The sequence below is a fragment of the Chiloscyllium plagiosum genome, unplaced genomic scaffold (genome assembly GCF_037043375.1).
Source record: "Chiloscyllium plagiosum isolate Xiang-an unplaced genomic scaffold, Cpla_swu_hap1 HiC_scaffold_1, whole genome shotgun sequence".
Taxonomy (NCBI): domain Eukaryota; kingdom Metazoa; phylum Chordata; class Chondrichthyes; order Orectolobiformes; family Hemiscylliidae; genus Chiloscyllium; species Chiloscyllium plagiosum.
The window spans coordinates 10,778,707-10,795,119 of NW_028270139.1; positions in this window are offsets into that span (position 1 = coordinate 10,778,707).

The window sequence follows — 16,413 nt, forward strand, 5'->3', positions numbered from 1 at the left end:
CTGAAATGTCAATTCTCCTGCTCCTCAAATGCTGCCTGATGTATTGTGCTCTTTCAGCACCACACTTTTTGACAAATACAAAATATACAGAAGTTAATAATGCATATACACAGCAGAGTGAAATTACTTTTATTCCTTAAATGTGACTTAATTAGATAATTGATTGATTTATTGTCATGTGTACCAAGGTACAGTGAAAAGCATTGTTTACGAGCAATACAAGCAGATCATAGTAAGCAAGGATGTACAGATCAAAAAGACTTATACAGAGGCATACAGGTGACCTTTCACAGGGTGTACGCTAGGTGAGGCCAGCATTAGCAAGGTCAGTGTTATTGGAGGCTAGAGAGTCATTCACCCGTCTAATAATGGCTGGGAAGAAGCTGTCCCTCAACCTGCTGGTGCATGGGTTCAGGCTTCGGTATTTTCTGCCTGTCGGAAGAGAATGTAGAAGATCATTACCGGGGTGCGATCGGTTTTTGATAATGTTGGCAGCCTTTCCACGCAAGCAAGCCATGCAAATGGAGTCCAAGGATGGAAGGCTGGCTTCGGTGATGGTCTGTGCTGTGAAGACCACCTGCTGTAGTTTCTTACGGTGCTGGGCAGAGCAGTTGCCATACGAGGCCGTTTTGCACCCGGACAGTATGCTCTCAATGGTGCATCTGTAGACGTTGTTGAGGATCCTTACGGACATGCCAAATTTCCTGAACCACCTGAGGAAGAAGAGGCATTGTTGTGCCTTCTTCACCATCGCATCGACATGGGAAGTCCGGAACGGATTATTGGTTATCATTACTCTGAGGAATCTGATGCTCTCTGCCCACTCAACCGTAGTTCCATTGTTCTCCTTCTTTCTGTTTGAAGTCAACCATCTGTTTTTTAGTTTTGTTGACATTGAGAGAGAAGTTGTTCTCATTGCACCTTGGCACCAAGCCCTCTATCTCTCTTCTATAGTTTGACTTGTCATTGTTAGATATCTAGATGAAAGTGAGCACTGCAGATGCTGGAGGTTAGAGTCGAGAGTGTGGTACTGGAAAAGCACAGCGGGTCAGGCAGCTTCCAAAGAGCAGGAGAATCAATGTTTCAGGCATAAGCCCTTCATTACTAAGATGAAGGGCTTATACCAGAGACGTTGAATCTCCTGCTCCTCAGGTGCTGCCTGCCCTGCTGTGCTTTTCCAGCAACACACTCTCGATTGTTCGATACCTGCCCCCCTACAGTGGTGTCGTCAGTGAACTTGTAGACGGCATTCATTTGGAATTTGGCAACGCTGTCGTGAGTGTACAGGGAGTATAGTAAGGGGCAGAGGAGACATCCTTGAGTGTTATTGTGGAGGAGGTGCAGTTGTCTATCTTCACTGATTGCGATCCATGGATCAGAAAGCTGAGGATCCACTTTCAGAGGGCGGAGCCGATACCAAGGTCATGGAGCTTTGAGATCAGTTTGGAGAGGATAATGGTGTTGAAGGCGGAGCTGTAGTCAATAAGCAGGAGTCTGATGTAGGCATCTTTGTTATCCATCCGCTGTAGACCTGTTGTATCGGTTGGCAAATTGTAGGGGATTGAGGAAGGCTGGGAGACTGGAGTTGATGTGGGCCATGACTAACCTCTCAAAGCATTTCATGATTATTGAGGTCAGAGCCACTGGGCGATAGTCATTAAGGCACATTGCGTGTGCTTTCTTAGATACTGGGATGATGGTGGCCTTCTTGAAGTAGCCATGATGTGGAGGAGCCGGGGTTGGATTGGAGTGGACAAAATTAAAAATCACTCAACACCAGGTTACAGTCCAACAGGTTCATTTGGAGGCACTAGCTTTCGGAGCGGTGCTCCTTCATCAGGGGACCATAAGACACGAACTTTATAGCAAAAGATTACTGTGTCATGCAATTGAAACGATATATTGAACAAATCTAGATTGTTGTTAAGTCTTTCATCTTTTAGAATGGGTTCTAACCTATCCGGGATCATCAATTTCATTGGGTTGACTCTCCCAGGAAAACCGATCTAATGTTTGCAGCACTGACCGAGGGAACAGGTGTGTCCGGGTTTTAAGGGACAGTGCAGACCGAGGAAACAGGTGTGTCCCTGGTCTGAGGGACAGCGCTGACTGAGGGAACAAGTGTGTCCGGGTCTGAGGGGACAGCGATGACCGAGGGAACAGGTGTGTCCCTGGTCTGAGGGGACAGGCTGACCGGGGGAACAGGTGTGTCCGGGTCTGAGGGGACAGCGCTGACCGAGGGAACAGGTGTGTCCGGGTCTGAGGGACAGCGCTGACCGAGGGAACAGGTGTGTCCGGGTCTGAGGGGACAGCGCTGACCGAGGGAACAGGTGTGTCCGGGTCTGAGGGGACAGCGCTAACAGAGGGAACAGGTGTGTCCGGGTCTGAGGGGACAGCGCTGACCGAGGGAACAGGTGTGTCCGGGTCTGAGGGGACAGCGCTGACCGAGGGAACAGGTGTGTCCGGGTCTGAGGGGACAGCGCTGACCGAGGGAACAGGTGTGTCCAGGTCTGAGGGGACAGAGCTGACCAAGAGAACAGGTGTGTCCCTGGTCTGAGGAGACAGGCTGACCGAGGGAACAGGTGTGTCCGGGTCTGAGGGGACACCGCTGACCGAGGGAACAGGTATGTCCCTGGTCTGAGGGGACAGGCTGACCGAGGGAACAGGTATGTCCCTGGTCTGAGGGGACAGCGCTGACCGAGGGAACAGGTGTGTCCCTGGTCTGAGGGGACAGGCTGACCGAGGGAACAGGTGTGTCCGGGTCTGAGGGGACAGCGCTGACCGAGGGAACAGGTGTGTCCCTGGTCTGAGGGGACAGGCTGACCGAGGGAACAGGTGTGTCCGGGTCTGAGGGGACAGCGCTGACCGAGGGAACAGGTGTGTCTGGGTCTGAGGGGACAGCGCTGACCGAGGGAACAGGTGTGTCCGGGTCTGAGGGGACAGCGCTGACCGAGGGAACAGGTGTGTCCTGGTCTGAGGGGACAGCGCTGACCGAGGGAACAGGTGTGTCTGGGTCTGAGGGGACAGCGCTGACCGAGGGAACAGGTGTGTCCCTGGTCTGAGGGGACAGCGCTGACCGAGGGAACAGGTGTGTCCCTGGTCTGAGGGGACAGCGCTGACCGAGGGAAAAGGTGTGTCCTGGTCTGAGGGGACAGCGCTGACCGAGGGAACAGGTGTGTCCGGGTCTGAGGGGACAGCGCTGACTGAGGGAACAGGTGTGTCTGGGTCTGAGGGGACAGCGCTGACCGAGGGAACAGGTGTGTCCGGGTCTGAGGGGACAGCGCTGACCGAGGGAACAGGTGTGTCCTCGTCTGAGGGACAGCGCTGACCGAGGGAACAGGTGTGTCCTGGTCTGAGGGGACAGCGCTGACCGAGGGAACAGGTGTGTCTGGGTCTGAGGGGACAGCGCTGACCGAGGGAACAGGTGTGTCCCTGGTCTGAGGGGACAGCGCTGACCGAGGGAACAGGTGTGTCCCTGGTCTGAGGGGACAGCGCTGACCGAGGGAAAAGGTGTGTCCTGGTCTGAGGGGACAGCGCTGACCGAGGGAACAGGTGTGTCCCTGGTCTGAGGGGACAGCGCTGACCGAGGGAACAGGTGTGTCCTGGTCTGAGGGGACAGCGCTGACCAAGGGAACAGGTGTGTCCTGGTCTGAGGGGACAGCGCTGATCGAGGGAACAGGTGTGTCTGGGTCTGAGGGGACAGCGCTGATCGAGGGAACAGGTGTGTCCCTGGTCTGAGGGGACAGCGCTGACCGAGGGAACAGGTGTGTCTGGGTCTGAGGGAACAGCGCTGACCGAGGGAACAGGTGTGTCTGGGTCTGAGGGGACAGCGCTGACCGAGGGAACAGGTGTGTCCGGGTCTGAGGGGACAGCGCTGACCGAGGGAACAGGTGTGTCCTGGTCTGAGGGGACAGCGCTGAGCGAGGGAACAGGTGTGTCCGGGTCTGACAGCGCTGACCGAGGGAACAGGTGTGTCCGGGTCTGAGGGGACAGCGCTGACCGAGGGAACAGGTGTGTCCCTGGTCTGAGGGGACAGCGCTGACCGAGGGAACAGTTGTGTCCCTGGACTGAGGGGACAGCGCTGACCGAGGGAACAGGTGTGTCCGGGTCTGAGGGGACAGCGCTGACCGAGGGAACAGGTGTGTCCGGGTCTAAGGGGACAGCGCTGACCGAGGGAACAGGTGTGTCCCTGGTCTGAGGGGACAGCGCTGATCGAGGGAACAGGTGTGTCTGGGTCTGAGGGGACAGGCGTCACTACAGCACTAACATTGTGCTCAAACTGAGCATAGGAAGTATTGAATGCATCAGGGACCGCTAGTTTGCTCTGTTTCACTCTGTATCCTACCTCGATTCCATTCTCTCCCCCTTGATCCAGGTACCTCCCACCTACATCCAGGACACCAACTGCACCCTCCATCTCTTTGGAAACTTCCAGTTCCCCGGCCCCCAGTGGTTCACCTTCACTATAAATGTGCAGTCCTCATAATGACGGCCTTCAGGCCCTCAGTTGTTTCATCTCCAACAGACCCAGCCAGTCCCCCTCCACAATACACTCCTCCACTTTGCCAAATTAGTCCTCACCCTCAACGTCTTTTCCTTCAACTCTTCCCATTTCCTCCAAATCCAGGGGCTGGCCATGGACACTCGCATGGATCCTAGCTACTACCTGACTCTTTGTTGGCTATGTCGAACAGTCCCTCTTCAGCATGTACACAGGTACTCTTCCCTAACTCATCCTGCACCTAGGCTGAACTGGAGCAGTTCATCAACTTTGCCATCAACTTCCTCCCTGCCCTTAAATTCACTTGGTCTATCTTGGACACCTCTCTCTTCTTTCTTAACCTCTCCGCTTCCATCTCCAGCAATGGTTTATGGACTGACATTTACTATAACCCACAGACTCCCATAACTACCTAGACTACACCTCTTCCCACTCCGTATCCTGAAAAAACTCCATCCCATTTTCCCAATTCCTCCATCTCCATCACATCTGCTCTGATGAGGAGACATCTTACTCCCAAGCATCCCAGATGTCCACCTACTTTAAACAATGCGTTTTTCCCCCTCTGTCATCCAGACAGCCCACCACTGCACCACCTCCATTCCCCATTCCACTGCTCTAAACCCACCCCCTCCAAACGTAATAAAGACAGAGACTCCTTGTCCTCATTTTCCAGTCACAGGTCTCCACATCCAATGCATCATCCTCAAACACTTCTGCCAACTTCAACTAGATCCACCATCAAGGACATCTTCCCCTCCCCATCCCTCTCTGCCTTCCGCAAGAACCATTCCCTCCACCAGTCCGTGGTTTGTGCTATCCTCCCCATCAACACCCCCGGAACCCCCCAGGTACCTTCCCCTGCAACTGGAAAAGATGCAAAATCTGCCGATACACCACCTCCCTCACCTCCAAACAGTCCTTCCAAATGAAACAAAGGTTCACCTGCCTCTCCTCCAACCTAGGTTACTGTATCTGGTGCTCCCGATGTGATTTTCTCTGCATTGGTGAGAGCAAACGTAACCTTAAGGAACATTTTGCTGAGCACCTCAGCCAGGTCCACAAGGGCCAGCCTGAACTCCCGAGTTCACCACCAATTTCAATTCCCCTTCCCACTCCCTTTCCAACATGTCCATCCTCAGTCTCTTCCTTTGCCACAGTGAATCAGACCGCACATTGGAGGAACAATGCCTCATCTTCCTCCTCCTGGGCAGCCTACAGAATGAAGGGCTCAACACTGAGTTCTCAAACTTCATTTAACCTTCCCACCCATTCCCCCCTGACTCCCTTCCCAGCCCCGCCTCCTCCCTTCCATCCCCCTGACCGACCCTTCTTTCCAGCTACCAACCAGATACATTCCACCCACCAACCAATCAGGTCATTCCTTCTACCTGTACTCGCCTATCACTACTTCACCAGTCTCTCTCCTATCTCCACGCATAATCCTTCCCCTCCCTCTCTTTATCTGCAGCTCCCCCTACCCCAACTTCCATTCTTGAAGAAGGGTTATATCCTAAACACTGCCTTCTCCACTTCCTGATGCTAGCAGGCTTGCTGTGTTCCTCCAGCCTCCTGCTTGTCTCATTTAATATCCCATCATGTACCATAGATGGGGGGGGCTGCTTTGTAGGTTTATTAATACGCAAATATGGGAAGGCTGATCTTTTCAAGCTGCAATCATCATAATTCTTTAATATATCCAAGAGACTAGATTCTTCCCTCTATACACTTAATAGTTAAGCAATAATTATTTGGGCAAGATGTGTGGCACATGTAAATAATCAAAATAATTTCATGAGTAAAGTGACTAGTCAACAAACATTAGTTTGTCATGGCACAGAGACAATATAAGCATTTATGACCTAAAGAAAAATATTCTTTGGACTTCGAAATGTTATTAAGGCCATAAATTTCATTATTTTAGTAAAACATTTAAGTGTGTTTTTGGGGAGAAATAATAAGAGTACTTACAATGTCAATAGTATACAAACCAGAGGAAACTTTCCACACATGATCATTTTGGGTATTTGCCCAAGACCACGGACCATCAGGGAATAAACTGATTTTCAAGAATTGTGCTCCAGGTGAACTTCAATGTTTGGGAGAGTACAGTTAGAATTCAAGTGCATGTAAGAACATAAATAGTACAGCGCAGGAACAGGCCCTTCAGCCCACTGTGTTTGTGCTGACCATGATGGCATTTAAAACTTATCCCATCTGTCTGCTCATGGTTCATATCTCAGGATTCCCTGCCTGTTCATGTGTCTAAGTGTCACTTAAACTTTGCTAAAGCATCTACCACCTCCCTTAGCAATCCGTTACCCTCTGTATAAAAATGTTACTTGCGCATCTCCTTTAGACTCTTCCTCTCTCACCTGAGGGGTGACCTTATAGAGTTTTATAAAATTATAAGGGGCATGGATAGGGTAAATAGACAAGGTCTTTTTCCCCAAGGTTGGGGGAGTCCAGAACTAGAGAGCATAGGTTTAAGGTGAGAGGGGAAAGGACGTAAGGAACAACTTTTTCACACAGAGGGTGGTACGTGCATGTAATGAGCTGTCAGGAGAAGTGGTGGAGGCTGGTACAATTGCAACATTTAAAAGGCATCTGGATGGGTAATGAATAGGAAGGGTTTAGAGGGATACAGGCCAAGTGCTGGCAAATGGGACGACATTAATTTCAGATATCTTTCGGCACGGACGATTTGGACTGAAGGGTCTGTTTCCGTGCTGTACATCTTTATGATTCTAAGTCTCTAAACCAGACATACAGGCATCAGTAACCAAACATAACTACTGAATTCTCATTTCAACTTGCAGCTGGGGCTGTTTTCTTTTATAACGTTAAAAATCCCACAACACCAGGTTATAGTTCAATAGGTTTATTTGGAAGCACTAGCTTTCGGAGCGCTGCTCCTTCGTTGGGGAACCACCTGATGAAGGAGCAGTGCTCTGGAAGCTAGTGCTTCCAAATGAGCCAGTGGACTATAACCTGGTGTTGTGTGATTTTTAACTTTGTCCACCCCAGTCCAACACTGGCACCTCCACATTGTTCTCTCATCACGAAAGGTTCTTCCGAAATTTAAAGACAAAGGACTAACAGTTGGTTTTTATTCAATTTTTTTTGATACAGAGGCCCCAAATTGTGATCTGCACACCACTGGTCCCACTGAGATAGTGGGTAACTTTGCACTGCCTCTGTATCTCTATGATTCCTGGGTGCAGCTCAGTGTCACCTGCTGGATGATTGCATGTATGGCAGGAAAGTTAATGCAGATAGAAAATCCTTTATCCGAACATCTAAAAACTGAAAAGCTCTGAAATCCAAAGGTTTTTTGTGAAGATTCTTTCTCATTAACAAGGTTGTTTGGCGAGCAAACAGTTAACCCAAGTCAACACCCACTGGATGCGTGTCACTCAAATGCGACGTGGGGGAGCATGGCCAAACACAAACTGGTCTGGAGTTTCTCTGTGAACACCCCCAAGTTGACACTCACTCGATGCATATCACTCAGATGCGACGTGGGGGAGGGGGCATGGCCAAGCACGTTCTTACTTAGACGTCTGCTCCACCAGTAAGATTTTTAGAAATGTCACCACTAAGCTGTCACTTATTCTGAAAACCGAAAAATTCCAAATTCCAAAAAACAGCTGGTCCCGAGCATTTCGGATAAAGGGTCCTCCACCAGTAGCCTATGAGGCTGTGTATCTATAGGGCAAAGTTGCAGATGCGTTCTGGTACTGATGTCAGAGAATTTCAAGGGGCAGAACTTTGGAGAGAGAGCTGATCACGATATGCACCATGCTGCCAGCAGCATTGTCAGGCCTGGCAGATAGCCATTCTATTACTGACAAGAAACAAGGAGCAATTGAACTCCAATATAGCAGAGCTTGGAATCCATCCTTCTGACTATAGAAATGGTAGCCATCTCCGCCAATGTTAAGGGATCCAAACATGATGCTTAATGTTATGTTCACTGTCTCAGTTTTCACTGTAACATACAGTGACAGCCCAAACAATGATTATGAGATCCAATTATGACAGCAAATGTTGGAAATACTCTACAAGTCAGAAACAGTGTCTGTGGAAAGGATAACAGAATTAACATTTCAGATCAACTGTGTCTTCAGGACTTGGGTGAGCTAATGTTGCTGGAGAGGAGATTGAGTGTGTACATGTGATACCTCATGACACAGAGTGGATGCCAAGCTGTTGTGAGCCTATCAGTCCAGGTAGCACTGATATAATCCTGGGTGGATGTGAAACATGAAGGATGGGACTTCAGTTGCAATCCACATGGAATTACTTGGAGCTGAGATGATTACTGAGGAAGGACTTAGCAGGATCTTTATCAAGCAAAGGAAGGAAATGGAAGACAATGAAGGTGAACGAGGTAAAAGAGACAAGTACAAATCCCTCCGGATAAGAGAACAGAGTATCTTCATGGTGGCATTCCTGCAAGAGAAGTGGTGGTGAATTAAACTGAAAATAAAAGAACATTCTTTCAGATTCTTTCAAATTCGTTCAGAAGTGCTGGAAATGCTTAGTCAGCCTGGCAACACCTTTAGTGAGAGAAACAATGTCAATATTTCGAGTCAAATATGATGCCTTCAGTTATGAGGTTCATACTTGTGGCCATGCAGATTCAGCTGCAGGTTTCACAGTTCAAAGGAGCATGTCTCATAACACAGCACAGCAATCTATTCTTCAACAGAACATGAGGATTGCTGAAATGTCCATCAGGGGAGTGAGAGTGTCAATGGCTCCATAGTGAGCAAACCTTATCAGATCAACTAAAATTATATGAAGAAAGGAACATGAGAAAACAGAACTGGCAACCTGATCCATCATCAACTTTCAGGATACTGCAGGCTTAGGTGCAGTATTTAAAAGATTAAAACCATAACATTTTGGTGGGACCTCTTTGAGAATCATGTATCTCCATGCATTTTCCCTTCTCTGCTTGGGACTGACTAGTATCAGACAGGGTCTCCTTAAAAGGGGACCTGATTGGAAAAGGAGGACACTAATGAATGCAGCCCAAGGAGGTAAATGTTGGACATTCCTGGTTGGGGCTGCAGGTGAGTGTTCAGGTAACGAGGGAAATAATAACAAGAGGCTTGGTCAATAGCTAGGTTCAGGATTGAGGGCTTTGGTCAACAATGAGGTTCAGGATTGGGAGCGTGGGTAGTGAGGGAGGCTCAGGATTGGAAGTCTGGGCAGAAGGGGAGGCTTGAGATTGGGAGCTTGGATAGTGAGGGAAGCTTAGGATTGGGAGTCTGGGCAGGAAGAGTGGCTCGGGATTGGGAGTCTGGGCAGAGGGAGAGATTTGGGATTAGGAGCCTGGACAGTAAGAAAGGCTCCAGATTGGGAGCTTGGGGAGTGAGAGGGGCTCAGAATTGGGTGTCTAGGCTGGGAGAGAATCTCAGCATTGGAAGTTTAGGCAGTGAAGGAGACTGGAGTTTGGGCTTTTAAGGGAGACAAGTAGTGCTGATGTGGTGAGCTATTTGGCATAACTGGCTTGCAATGAGAGGGAAGGGGTAACGCAGGTAGTTAGTATTGTGGTAAATATCCCTACCTTCCACGTGGGATACTGGGATTCAACTTCCTGATTGGGGGAATAGTTTTTTTTATGGTTTTATGGAATGGGGTATTAAGTATTCTCAGGGTTGAGATTGGCATTTTTTTAAATCAGTAAAGGAATCAAAGATTGTGTGGATAAGATGGAAAAGTGGAATTGAGGTCTATCAGGTCAACCATAAACTGACAGAGCAGACATGATGGGCCAAATGGCCGCCTTCTGTTCCTATTCACAAAATCCTAGATGAGGGCTGACTGGGAAAGGGGTGGATAATGGCGAAGGTTGCATTTGAGCTGTGTTGCAAAGGGTTCAGATAAGGACTTAGATGGGGCAATGCACAGAAAATCACTGTTAAATAATGAATGTGTGGTGTAACGGCAGGTCTCCTGAGAGAACCTGCTGTGACCATTAAATGTTAGAGATTCATTGGGATGAATGTGTTGAGAACTGAGCCCCACTCATCCCCAGAAAACCCAAATTAAACCACAAAGACAGTCCATTTGCCAGACTGGCTGCTACACAAGACCAAAACAATTCACGTTGGGTCTTGTCATTAACAGTAAAGTAGCTATTTAGTATAAACACATTCTTTAATAAATGCTAGAGAAAGGAAAGGACAGTTAATCTACTGTAATGTGACTTAAACTATAAACCTTTTCAAACCCAAAGCACTCTCACATACTCATTCACGTATTAGACATACAAAAAGACAGTCAGTTAACACAAATATTATGGGTAAAATAATGACAGAAAACACACTCTGCAGATTAAACGTCAAGATCACAAGGTGGAGACTTATTTCTTACAAATATTTCGATTGTAGCACTCATGACATGCAGCTATCTATAATGTGATGGTAATTTCTTTGATTCGATAATTGATCAGGTGAAACTAGATATTTTCTTGTATTTGAATTCTCTCTTGCTATTTTATTGCTTCTTGTCTTTTCACTCTCACAGAGAAGGGAGAAAGATCCTTTCTGCTTGTTGGTTCTGGGTGATTCTGCCTTTTCTGCTCCCAAAAGTTCATGAGCTATTGTTAGGTGGGCTTTCCCGAACTCAAAACTTCTTGGTGCTACTTTGACTCAATAATGTAACAACCTCATTTTTCCTAATGGCAACTAGGTATGTGAAGAGAAAAAAGATGAGTTAAGACGAATGTAGATCCTTTAAGTCAGAAAAAGGGCAAGTTATTAAAGACCAATTAAATACATATTTAGGTTCTGTCTTCACTTAAAAAAAACTTCCCAAAATGTTGGGGAGCACAGGGTGTAGTGAGAGGGAGGAAATCAATTTTGGTAGGGAAATGATGTCAGGGATCAATGCTGATGAAACCCCAGGCCCCATTAACTCCACCTGGAGCATTTAGCACTAGGCTCTAGAAGTAATGGATGCATTGGTGGTCAAGTTTCAAGACTCTAAAGCTTCTGAAATAGTTCTAATTGAATGTAACATCAATATTTTAAAAAGAAGGTAGAGAGAAAACGGAATCATGGAATGGTTATCCGGACATTGTGAGCAGGGAAATTGCTGGAGTCCATTATTGAAAGATTTAATAGCAGAAACCAGTGACAGTTAGGATAGGACAGATGGATTTCTGAAAGATAAATCATACTTGACAAAACTACTGGAATTTCGAGGAGGTAACTTGTAGAGGTGATCAGGGAAGCCAATGGTTGTGGTTTACTTGGACTTTCAGAAGGCGTTCAATGAAGACCCACACGAAAAGAAAAATCAGCAGGTAAAATTAAAATACATGGGATTGGCGTTATATACTGACATGGAGAGAGAACTGGTTGGCAAACAAAAAATAAAGGGAAAGAAACGATGGATCATTTTCACAGTGATAGGCAGTGACAAGTGAGCTACCACAGGGATCAGTGCTTGGACCACAGTCATTCACAATATATGTTAATGATTGTAGATGATGACACAAAGTCGAGTGGGAAGGTGAACTGTCAGGACAATGCAGAGATCCTTCAGTGTGATTTAAACAAGTTAAGAGTGGGCAAATTCATGGCAGATGAAACATAATGCAGATAAATGTGAGGTTATCCACATTGGTTGCAAAAAGAAGAAGGCAGATTAGTATCTGAATGGCGATAGATTCAGATAGAACGGGGGAGATAGACTTAGACCTGAGTATCCTTGTACACCAGTCATTGAAAGTAAGCATGCAACTGCAGCAGCCAGTGAAGAAGGCAAATAGCATTTTGGCCTTCATGGCTTGAGGATTTGAGTACAGGATTAGATTCCCTACAGTGCGGAAATAGGCCCTTCGGCCCAACAAGTCCACACCGACCCTTCGAGGAGTAACCCACCCAGACCCATTCCCCTACACATGCACCTAACACTATGGGCAATTTAGCATGGCCAATTCACCCAACCTGTACATCTTTGGATTGTGGGAGGAAACTGGAGCACCTGGAGGAAACCCACACAGACACGGGGAGAATGTGCAAACTCCACGCAGACAGTTGCCTGAGGCTGGAATCAAACCTGGAACCCTGGTGTTGCGAGGCAGCAGCACTAACCACTGAGCCACCGTGCCGCCCCAAGGAATACCTTGGTGCAATGGGACTAGATTAACTTAGGATATCTGGTCAGCATGGATGAGTTGGACTAAAAGGGTCTAGTTCCATGCTGTGCATCTCTCTGACATTATGGTTGTAATTGTACAGGGCCTTGGTGAGACCACGCAGTATCCAAGGAGGAGGAGAATTGACGTTTCGGGCATGAGCCCTTCTTCTGCTCATGCCCGAAACATCGATTCTCCTGCTCCTTGGATGCTGCCTGACCTGCTGCGCTTTTCCAGCAACACATTTTCAGCTCTGATCTCCAGCAACTGCAGTCCTCACTTTCTCCTTGGTGAGACCACATCTGGAATATTGTATGCAGCTTTGGTCTCCTTATCTAAGGAAGGATATACTGTGGCTATGAAGGAAGTGCAACAAGGTTTACCAAACTGATTCCTGGGATGGCAGGACTGATATATCGAGAGATACTGGAGTTTAGAGGAATGAAGGGGAACTCATAGAAACCTATACAATGCTAATAGGGCTTGACAGGTTAAAAGCAGAAAGAATGTTTCCGAAAACCAGGCAGTGCAGAACCAGGCGACACAGCCTATAGATATAGGGTAAGATCATTTAGGGCTGAGATGAGGAGAAACATCCTCACCCAGACAGTGGTGAGCCTGTGGGATTGTCTGTCACAGAAAGTGGTTGACGCCAAAACATTGAATGTTATCAGAAAGGAATAACATATATTCCTTATGGCCAAAGGCATCACAGGGTATAGGGTGAAAGCAAGAACAAAGTACTGTATTGGATGTAAAGACAGAAATGATTTCAGTTTTTGTTTCTGATTTCAAGCATCTGCAGTTTTTTGGGCTTTTTTCATGTACAGTGTTGGATGATCAGCCACGATCATATAGAATGGGGAAGGAAGATCAAAGGGCCGAATGGCTTACTCCTGCTCCTATTTTTTATGTTCCGGTATAACTTGGGATGGGCAATAAACAGTGACCAAACTAACAACACCCACATCCCTTTTTAAAAAAATAGTGCACGATTGTTACTTGTTGACAATAGTTTAGTCAGCGAGCTAATGCATTGGCGTGCATGATGGTTAACATCCATTTAATGGTTGATAGAGACTTAGGGACATATCTTATATTGTGGAAGAAATAATATTGCATTTTTGCAATCACGTTTTACTGAATGTTAATGTTAGTAATCAGTGTTGTACTCAACAGTCTGCAACCTTAGCTGCCCATCTCATATTCAATGTAAAGGACATTGCTCAAGATCAGTCTCAGTGGGGAGTCTCAGTGGGGTAACTGAAACTTTGCGGAGGAACTCAAAGTGCATTGAGATGAAGATGTATTTGAATGTGTTTGAGATTACCTTTTACGATCTGTATTTCCTTACTTTGGTTGCTTGCCCCACTAGCACGTCCTTCCAGAACACACAGGCCACCAGGTCTAGCCACTCACTTCTTCATGCTGCCAACTCCACCCTATGTCCTCTTCCAATCCACTACACCCTCAAGACTCACTATCCTCCTCACCAGTGAAGAACCCTTGTCGAGGCTGAGTCTTCATTACAGGAATCCATCCTCTTGCTTCCTTCCCTTGTGCAATAGTATCATGCAGGGAAAACCACTGACCTGACAGACACCTACACATCACATTGAAACAATTGTGAACCAGGTACATTTACTTTACCTCGAAGGTATGACTTATTAAAAACTGTCTCATGTTATGAGGATTGATGGAATGCAAATACAAACCAGCATATGGTGGTGTAACGTTTAATATGGTGCAAACACAGCAGGGACTTTATCTCTAAATCTGAGACTACAACTGGGAACTTGAAGTTCCATATCCCGCCCAATTAAGTCACCCCCACCTGCTACATTATAGGCTCTGTATAATTCCCTGTTATGTTTCTGAAGGGGCAGGAATAGCTCTTTGGAAAATATTTTGATGGTTTGTGCTGCTGTTTTCCATGTATTTGCATTTCTGACTGACGTTTGGGCGTCGAACATGAAACACTAAAATGGTGACTACAGAGTTAAGCGATGCCTTACTCCATATGGGCTCATGTACCTTTTGCTAATAACAGATGTCCGGCATTCTCTAAAATGAATCTTTTTCAGCCCCTTGTAAATTGTGTAACCTGTTGGCCAATATTACATTGGCTGGAAATGGTATTTTGTGGCTGTGGAGGTTAAATAACTAAAAGGGCTCAGCAGTGAGGGATTGTGACTGTCATTTATTGTATCTCATTATCTGTTGCTGCTTACTACATTTGAGCACCTTTTCTCAAAACGTATGTGAGAGAATTCCCAAGGATATTTGTATTCCTGATTTTTTTTCCCCCTACATGATAGTTGTTAAAAGCTTGTGGCTGTGACGAATTGTGACTGGCAATGTGTGGTTGCCAGGGTTTTTTGGGTTTGTTTGTTTTTTTTACTTGAAGGGTGTGGAGCGTGTTCTCAGCTGTTGTTGGAGCTGATACATCCCAATGGCTCTTTGCTTTTCCATGGTTTCCCTCCAGGAACCTCTGTGTATTCTGTACAACATTATTTTGACATTATTCCAAGCAACATAACTGTGCAAGATGACTCTAGTGACAGTAGACTAAAAAAGGCAATGCAATACATCACAGTAGTAACAGAAGGAGGTGAAAATACTTTAGTAGGTTTTACAGAACTTCTGGATAGAAATATAGAGTTAATATTTTGAGCTCTACCTGTGTCTTCACTCACATGAATCACATTCAAAACAAAACATTAGCAGCTTCTCTCTCAACAGATGCTGCCAGACCTGTTAAGCATTTCCAGCACATTTAGTTTTTATTTCAGATTTCCAGTCTCATTTGCGTTTCCAATATTTTATAATTTCTATATTTTCAACCATGTGCTTCGCTATTCTGTGTCATAGGAATGATATTAAAGTCTGCCATCAAATAATTTGCAATTCGAATACATAGAGAATTAGATTTTACCAGAATTGTATACAATGAATTTCCAAAGAACACTCTGATTTAGGGGAATTTTATTTGTTTAATAATTATTATTCTTTTTCATGATTGGTTTCCTTTTACAATACCTACCCAACACCATTGTAGGGATAAGGAAGGGTCACTGGACACCAAAACGTTAACTCTGATTTCTCTCCACTGATGCTGTCAAACCTGCTGAGCTTTTCCAGCAATTTCTGTTTTTTTTGTTTCTGATTTCTAGCGTCCATAGTACTTTTGGTTTTTACTATTGTCAGAACATTGTGAAAATGACCATGTTCATCATTTGGGGTGTCTGGACAATTTCCAGTGGCTGTGTAAGTGACTGCTCAGGCTAATTTACAGCCATTAGATTTTGCTGCATTTGGAACTGGACACTGCAGACAATTGAGTTTTGGAAGAACTGCCGGCTTGCAATATCCTCAGTGTGTGTGTTCTCTCTGCCTCTGAAAGTATTTGCTTTTAAAGACACTGCCATTTATTATTTGGTTGCATCAGGTATAATGATCCTGTATGAGCTTCTCCCAGGACTTGGAGCTGATATCAAAACTCTAAACTGAGGCTTTCAGAGGGTCTTGTGATGTTTGTTTTGACCACTTTGAGAACACAGCTGACTCAAGCTCTCTAAAGAAGATTCCCTTTGGAAAGCAAGGGTCAGGCATTCTGGGAACAGAATCAATTGTGACTGCATTAACGTAGTGTGGATGCTTGGCATGCCAGCTCAAGTGCGCACCTCAGCATCTGATATTTTAGCCTGACAAATGACCTACAGAAGCTTCGGAGCGCAACTTAGTTTCTTGGCAT